This window comes from Alosa pseudoharengus, unplaced genomic scaffold, assembly GCF_046254945.1.
Source record: "Alosa pseudoharengus isolate Yale_2024_CS ecotype anadromous, Long Island Sound unplaced genomic scaffold, YU_APseudo_1.1 YU_APseudo_1.1_scf_2, whole genome shotgun sequence".
NCBI classification, from domain to species: domain Eukaryota; kingdom Metazoa; phylum Chordata; class Actinopteri; order Clupeiformes; family Clupeidae; genus Alosa; species Alosa pseudoharengus.
The window spans coordinates 38,359,808-38,368,896 of record NW_027468663.1 but is presented as its reverse complement, the minus strand read 5'-3'; the positions used below and the strand labels follow the sequence as shown (position 1 = coordinate 38,368,896).

The window sequence follows — 9,089 nt, the reverse complement described above, 5'->3', positions numbered from 1 at the left end:
TTGGTAAAGATCCTTTTACCAGTATGGGAGATATCACCTAATATCTATATGTGATAATATACGATTTTGGCCCAATAATCATTATACCATGTTCCATTCAAAGCTGTATATCTTTATTCTGGTACAAATCTGCACTGTAGGCACCTGAAATTCTTAATCTACATGAAATTACAGTTCGATTGATACCAAATATCCTTTTGCTGTATTTACTTCCACCTTCAACCCTAATTCGCTCAGACTATAGTGGAAGAATAGCAAATAACTATTCAACAGTAAGGTTGAAGATAACATATTGTAACGCCGATGAGAAGTTAGGAGACGGGGAGGCTGATATATCGTTCCAAAACTCCGGTAGTTTATTTCCTATAGATGTACAGGCTAGTGCACGGGCAACAGGAGGTGTCCACTACAAAACAACAAAACGAACGCTGATAAATCACGGTCTCAATTACTCGTCATTCACACTCATCGGCCAACAACACAACGCAACACAACTCAGTCGCACGTAATCCACTTCTACTCTGACTAAACTTAGACGTCTTAGAACCCCCTATTCTATTCCCTCCCCTTAGCAATCGCTACCCTGATAGCACAGGGGCGTTGAATCCACGTTGAATCAACCTCCGCCGCTTCAAACAAACGTGGATTCAACGCCCCTTTGCTATCTGGGTAACCTATCCATACACCTAAATATTCCCTCCCAGACACCTCCCCCCAATCAAAACACATCAGAACTCATTGACACATTCCATGACACAGGAGGGAGAGGGAGACACACTCGCGCACACACGCCAGGAACACAGGGGAAAGCCCAACACGGGGGCAAATAGCCTCGGCGATACAATATCATCACAATTGTCAAAGCTAGATTTGATCATCATTGAAAACACGCCGCTTCATTCATACCGGGTCTGCCGCACATGCTGTAATTTAATATCGAGGCTACTGCGCGATACAAATCAAACGTTTCCGAAATCCCATAGGGAGTAGGGCCACGACATCTTTGCCCGAAATAAAATGTGTTAAACACTCCTTTTGTTCGGAGTTCAGTTCCTGAATATTTGGAAGCGTAGCCAGCTCGGACTGAATTGCTTCATTAACTAATGCCATTGCCAAACTCCTCGAGGACTACAATTCAAACACAGTGCAGAATCTCGACGTCGTCTCTCACAACTCCCGCCTCCTGCTCGCTGATTGGCGCAGAGTCGAATCTACCGCTGCGAACGCGGCCAATGGCCGGAATCCCAGATGGAGTCGTGGAGGGAGATGAAAATCTGAACGATTCCGGTGCTTAGCCACTGTACTATCTGGTTTCCACTGGATTTTTTGATTGTCGGTGCCGTTAAAGTAGTAAACGATTATTAATGCTAACCGGGAGCTAGTTGTACGCGGGCGGAGGAGGGCGTTAGATCTTGCTCACAACCAGTCACAACCTAACGTGATGATCATTTTCACGTGTGATTCACGAGTGATTTCAGTGGTCTATAAAAGTAAATCGTTTGCAAGGTTCAGCCTCTTTTCAACACGACTTAACTTTGGTTTGACTGTGCTGAGAGTTTGTTGGCTGTTATTGAGATATTTGAAAAAGAAAGAAATCGTCGACAAAGACACTAAAGCCATGACGAGACGAGATTTTTTTTTCACGAAAAACAGATAATGATAAGCAGACTAGGAATCAGAGGCAGAGTCGTATTGAGTCGATAGCTTTATTTTGCATGACCTTGATCAGAACATTTTCAGAATGTATTAACAACCTATCAAACATGACGATTTCACACAGGGTTAAGTGCCACCTCCGTAGACAGGCTCTGGTGTCACTGTTACCACCACGCCCGAGTGCGAGCGTGGTTCTGTAGCATTTATCCCAATCTGTGATGGGATTGAAAAGTGTACAACAAAACACGTGTCAATGGCTTCTCACGACTGTTTATTCTACGAGAAATTTGGATTTTCAAATGCATACATTGTTCCAGACATATTCATTCAGCTACATGAAATCATTAACCATAGCACCATAGGTCATTAACTTTTACGTACACTTGAACTGCATTTTCAGATTTAGTAAAAAAATAAGGAAAATACATTGGCTTTGTATTCACATACCATTAAACTATAAATAAGTATCCACATAGCATTGACTATGAATAAGTATCCACATAGCATTAACGGTAACACTTTACTTGACGGGTGAGTTCATAACACATTCATAGCAGCTGTCATAAAATGCACATAAAGCATTCATGACTGTTTCATGAGACATGACTCAACATTCATATCAAACCTTTCATGAATGTTGAAGACATAACAACGACATCTTGTCAAAATAAAAGTCCAGTAATCGCAAAGCAGCATTGCCATTTTTCTTTCTAGCCTTTGTAAATATTTCATGAATATCTTATGAAGTCTACATCGATTGACACTTTACTATACAAGTTGTAAAGTATTCGTAATCACTGAGTTTAACTAGCCTACATTCAGCTGACCCGTAGGCTATTTGTGTAACCTGGAACGGTTGGACATTCCCAGTAGAAAAAGATGAGAAATCATCTGCAAAGGTTACATCATGAAACAAATACATTTTTATGAAACAAAAAATATTTTCTTGACCATGTTCTGTCTTTTTGGCACTGGAGTAGCCCATTGACTCTGATGTGACGTGATCAGGTAAGAGGTTTGGAACAAAAACCGCAATGCTGCTTTGCGATTGTTGGACTTTTATTTTGACAAGTTGTCGTCGTTCTGTCTTCCACATTCATGAAAGGTTTGGTATGAATGTTGAGTCATGTCTCATGAAACAGTTATGAATGCTTTATGTGCAGTTTATGACAGCTGCTATGAATGTGTTATGAACTCACCCGTCAAGTAAAGTGTTACCGCATTAACTATGAAGCTTAGAAGCTTTCATGAACTTATATTTAACCTGTTCTAAGCAAATGTTCTTAAAGGAATTATCCGGAGTAAAATGCAATTTAGATCAATTTACGGATGATTGGCTCTCTACGGATAGAGAGTCCAGAATGAATTTCATCAAGCCAGTACCTTTCCGGAAATGTTGCCATCTTTGCTGCCATCTTCATGGGAAAGTCCGTAGGAGTCGATTGCTGAGTGTGGAGTAACACGCTCTGGAAATTCACAATTTTGTCGCCGTTTTTTTAAAAAAAAAAACATAGTCCAGTCCATACAAATTCATTTCAATTTCGAAAGAAATACTGGACTATGTTAAAAAAAAAAAAAAAAAAACGGCGACGAAATTGTGAATTTCCAGAGCGTGTTACTCCACACTCAGCAATCGACTCCTAATGACTTTCCCCTGAAGATGGCAGCAAATATGGCAACATTTCCGGAAAGGTACTGGCTAGATGAAATTCATTCTGGACTCTCTACACTGTAAAAAAAAATACTGGCAATTGTTGCTCTTAAATAGATTTTAGAATTTATTTGACTTAGAAACAAGAGCTTCCACTTACAATAAACAAAACCAAGTCTACCTAACACACTTGTCTCCATAATGACCTCACTAGAATTTAAAAATCAAAGTATCAAAGATATCTGAGTTGTAAGTACTTCAGCCTCACAGGCATGCGCGTTGCAGTACTGTTTGGGGTTTCCGTACCTCTGAGCAGGGGCCTACTTATGACAAGTTCAACTGTGGACATACCCTTTCATGCCTGTGGATTTTGCTGATTACCTTGTGGTGGACATAGCCTTGTCTTTTTTGGTAAGTGGTGTTTATATTGATATAAGACGTGTTAATACCATTGTGTACTTGAATATGTGAAGGATTCAGTTAGTTTGCACGTTTATCATCCCAGAGGAAAGTTAGAAAAGTTGGCATTATCAACGTTGTTGTTAACCTTAGCTTCGCTAGACACTTTTGCCACGTTAGCTAACAACGGCGATTTAACACGTTAAGATGAATTTATAGATGGGGTTTTATGCATTGGCCATCTTTGTAGAATTTCTAAAATAATTACGCTACATAGGCCTACTCTAAATTATGCACAACCGTTAAATGTGCTTTAATGGGGGACTAAGGTATTGGGGAGACGGATCTTCCAAGTGGAAGAAATGATAGTAACGTTAGTGAGCAAGTTACATGCTAAATTGGGTGACTGGCAATGTCTGCATGCAGTAACGTTAGCTACCAGTGTGCAGTAACTTAAACGCTACTAGTGGGACTTTGACAACGGCCGTGAGAAGGCCTGCTTCACTTTAGTTTAGCTAAGACATTGGTGCATCAGGCATTGAATATGAACTTTGTAATGAGTTAGAACTGTGAGGGTACAACCTGCATAGTGTAGTTTGCCTAACTAACTTCCCTTAGTTAGCCATCCTCCCTTCAAGCCAAATTCAACCTGGCTTCAGTTTATTATCTACATTGATCTAATATTGTTATCTGTAGACTACATAGTAAAACGATGCAATTCAATAAGTAATTATAATAATTACACGGAACACTATAAAGAATATCACAGTTGTTGACTAATAACACATTTAAAGTTCATAAGTCATGATAATCATTAACCATAATCATAATATTAATACAACACTGCAAAAAAATGAAATCTAACCAAGTGTTGATAATCTTATATTAAGATCAAAAAATCTATTTGATATTGTTTTTAGTATGAAAAGACTTACCTAGCACTCTCTCGAAAGATCATTTTGACTTAATTTAAGAAGACTTTGACTTATTTTAAGGAGTCTTATCAAGACAAATTTGCTCAACGCACTGGCAGACCAATTTGCTTGTTTTTAGGACAAATTTGCTTAACGCACTGGCAGACAAATTTGCTTGTTTTCAGGATGAGATGTCATAATTTAAGAAAAGTTTGACTTATTTTAAGTCAAATGATTTCATGAGAAAGTGCTAGGTAAGTGTCTTTACACTAAAAACAATACCAACTAGTTTTTTTTATCTTGATATAAGATTAATAACACTTGGTTAGATTTTGTTAGATAAGCAGTTTTTGCAGTGAAGATACAATCGTAGACATACTTTTGATCTGAGCATTTTGTAAACCTAGTTTACCAGTCATAGCCTACTAGATGTGTAAATAGTAAGTAGTAGTAAGATAGTAAATGATTACTAAAAATGTCTTTAATATTTTATGTCTCTTGTGTTTCTGTGTTATAGAAGTGGATTGCATGCATTGCAAATTCTGTAAGTTTGAGACTTCTGAAGAGTTGCTACTGAAACATTGTCGCCTCAGTCACAAAGGTGATCACTGGCCATGCATTTACACAGAGTATGTTTGTGTGTTCAAAGCACCTGGTGCACTTAGATCACACCTTTCGCGATCACACAGAGAGACTGCAAATACACGAAGTTCAATATTTCAGTGTGGACTATGTGACTTTAGAGAGACCTGCAGTGAAAAGATTTATGGAAGCATCTTGGACACCACTTACAGAATCAGGAAACTGTGCAATGTCCCATACGTAAATGTACTTTTAAAACAAACATTCGTCCCACTTTTACTTCCCATAGAAGTCGAAATCATAGAAATTGTTCAAGTCAAGACTATCGAACTGTAGAAAGAAGCAGCACTTTAGATGATGCAAATGATGATGATGAACAAGGATTACAGGGTAATGAAGTAGGAGGATCACGGGATAATGTTGGCGCAGATGAAGTACAAGAGTTTGATGAAAATGTGGACAATGAGATACTTAAACACAAATTGGCTGCTCTGTTTCTTTCTATGCAAACAGTGTTGCATGTTCCTAGAATGCATTTTTAAAGTTTGACTTAATCAAGGTTTAGGCCACAGATGAACTGCAACATGATGGTTTATGCTACAGATCCATTTAGACATTGTTATATTGATGTATGGCATCAAATACATGGTTTTGTTCAATCAATGTTTTTAGATTTCTGAAGAGTTTTATCGGATCACAAGCAAGAACCTCCTGGTCACTTTCCGTGCATCACTTGACAAATATGTGCTTCGCCTATTAAAACTACCGGGCAAAGAAGGGAACATTTGGTCCAGAGATGGAAGACCTCCTGGATAAGCTTGATGAAGAGGTGAGTAAGTGCCTGAAGCTGATTATGTATGTGAACTCTTTCTTTTGCAATTGCCTAGTTTTCTGCATTTATTGGTTATGAGCCTCATCCAAGTCACTAGTGTAGATAAACACAATTGAGTTCGGGAGTGTGGCGGCGGCCATATTTAGGGACCCTGAACTTTGACAAAAACAATATTACTAATGGTAGCATTAATTATTAGCCTGACGAGCCAGACCCACATTAAAATGTAGGGTCTTGGCACTCACCGTTCGCAGTGCTCAGTCCCAGGGGCGGGATTATCGGTTGTCTTTCAAATTCCCTCTGCACGCAATAGGACAGCGCTATCCCCAATGCGAGTCCCATGCGTTTTCCCACCAGCGGAACTAGTTGGCTAGTTCAAACTTTTGCCGCTAGGGTGCGTCTAGATTTCTAGACTAATTAATTGTCACAGAGGTGAACAAAACTAATGGACAGTTATGTGAGCAATTATGTTTCCATTAGTAATAATCACTTTATGTTCGGTGTCCCTAAATATGGACGCTGCCTCACTCATGTGACCTAAATCCCAAACTCAGTATGTTGAAGCTGATGGCACAAAAGTGATTGCTATGTTTTGTCTTTATTGATCCATACTTTACATAATGTTGGTGGCAAAAGTGAACTTTTTTTATTAATCCTGTTTGAATCTACACTCAAGCCTGGGCTACAGATGACTAAATCAAACCTACCCAGTATACAAGAGGTATCTTTCCCATGACACTATTTCCATGTTCCTAGGATGTGTTGAGAATGATGTTAATGTAGCAGCTGGTTAAGGTCATTAGACTATTGAAATGTTGATAAACTTGGGAATTATTTTTGATGGAGGTTGTCTGTGAGGCATCAAATCAGTCATGATGTTCCAGCAACTGCATATACAAAGGGAGCAGATTGTTTCATTTTTCAGTGCCATATTGGTCATTGTTACCATACCTCAAAACATTCTCCCTGTAGCAAGGTGCTCTGGCAAATTTTCATTTTCTGAAGAGCAGTTCACTTGCTTTTTTACTAGCATTGTGAATTTACAGTATTATGGATCATTTCTCGATGTTAAATGTAATATTTACTTTTGCACTTTTAGACTGAGAACATTGTGTTTTTCCATACTAATGACTTGGATGAAAATGTCATATTTTATGAATAATTAATGCTGAAAATAAACAAACACGTTTTACATTTAATAGCTACAGTTTAATTCTTCATTTCATTTACACTGTTTATCTTCAGTTTTGCACTATGTGAATGGTGTTTGTATTTGTGTGTTGGTATTATCTTTAGACAAGTGACATTGCTTTTCAACGAAAGACAACAGCTCTGAGGACTACCCATCTTTATCCGTGAGGACACATCAAAGTTTTTCTTGAAGTGTTTGGTAAGTGATTTCTTTGTTTAATATACTTTAAAAATGTATCTGGGGTGTTACCAATGATATGATTTCTAAGGGAATTCTGATAATTTTGAACATAATAAACTTTGGAACATATCCTCAGATGCTCAAACGCACTTTCTGTCATTCTATGAGCGGTTCATCAGTCCAGATGTGTGTTGCAAGGCTTGATGTTAAACTACTTCTGGTAACTGGTATACTAATGGGTGATGGTATTTAGGCTTTAGATTGTGAGAGCTAAATCTATCATGGGGTTGCATGTACTTAAAGCACAAAGTTCTACACAATTCCCAGATCCCTGGGTTTGCTTTCTGCATAAATGTTGTCCTAACACATATCACAATGCCAATTTCAGTGACATTAAAGGAACCCTCTGGAGAGTCAGTCCATATCCCTGTTCTTTGAGGCTGCTGAGTGCTGTTGATGGTTATCATAACGACAGCAATGAGTTGCATGCCCTCTTCGGTTAGAGTTGGCTGCCGTTTCGCTATTTGGTCTACCCTGCATGAAATTCTGTCGTTCTCATACCTATCGACAGCACTCGGCAACAGAAACAACAGGCCCACGGGTTGATTCACTCCAGATAATACCTTTAATTCCCACACTCCACTGGGTTGCCTTTGGAGTTGAATGGAAAAGTCCGTAGCATAATGGTAGAATATCGGTGTAACTGTTTTGCTTTGTATTTAATATTGTTTCTGATTTCTTTAGGAGACTGACCCTGCGGATGCTGTGGTCCGAGGTGTGTCTGTTGGCATTCTGACTGTCTATGAAGATGAGGATGCCACCACATCACCAATTGTGCGAGATGTACCTGTTGTGTTGGAAGGACGCATCATACTGCATGACTTACCTGACCTCCAGACTGCCTTTGCATACCTCTTTGGCCTTTTGTATGCCATAAACATTGAATATCCAAAATTGCTAAAGTATACCTTTGAAGCAATTCAGACCATCTTTTTTGAGCTTGGGTCCCTATGCTAATGGTGCATCAGGTCGCTCAAAACAAAGCTTTTGCAGTAAATGTTTGTAGACTTGAGTCATTTCTCTTTTACCCTCTGAGTTGAGAGTTAAGAGTTGCATATATGCTCAGTGCCAGTTTTATGTGTTTCCTCAGAAATAAACATGGTATGCACACATCGTTTTGTAAAATGCCTATTCAAACTCCCTATAGGACTTTTTGTTATCCAAAATGCATACTGACAATCAAATGCTTACTGCATAACCCCTTTGTGTAGAAGTATAATCCTGGTCTCAAATGAAAGGTAACACTTTGAGGTTTCTTGTGAACTATTTAGATTGTACGGCAGGTGTTCTGATATAGACTGACTACACAAAATATGGAATAATTACAAAAAGGCCTCTATTTTTGCATTTACTTTGTTCAATGAGTCTGTATAAGATAGACTATACAACTGATATTGGATAACACAACAAAAAGATTCAATTTCTGTGGATTCTTGTGAATATTTCAGTACCCAATATGTTGCATCTACTAATTGTGCTGCACTGCAGCCAGAAGTCAGGGTAGCACCAAAAGCGGAGGGGGGCATTTTGGATCAAATTTAATTGAGACATTATAAGATTAATCTGAAAATGTAGAGCACTATACAGATTGTACATGAAAAAAAGTTGTCATTTTTAGACTCC

General features: G+C 38.6%; 1 long non-coding RNA gene across 1 annotated transcript; it reads left to right on the top strand.

Moving 5' to 3' along the window:
- Positions 1 to 3,587: 3,587 nt before the first annotated feature.
- Positions 3,588 to 7,371, top strand: LOC143135271 (uncharacterized). The gene is made up of 4 exons (XR_012988873.1): positions 3,588 to 3,718; positions 5,138 to 5,221; positions 5,875 to 6,031; positions 7,331 to 7,371. It is a non-coding gene; the product is annotated as an uncharacterized LOC143135271 (long non-coding RNA).
- The last annotated feature ends 1,718 nt before the right edge of the window (positions 7,372 to 9,089 follow it).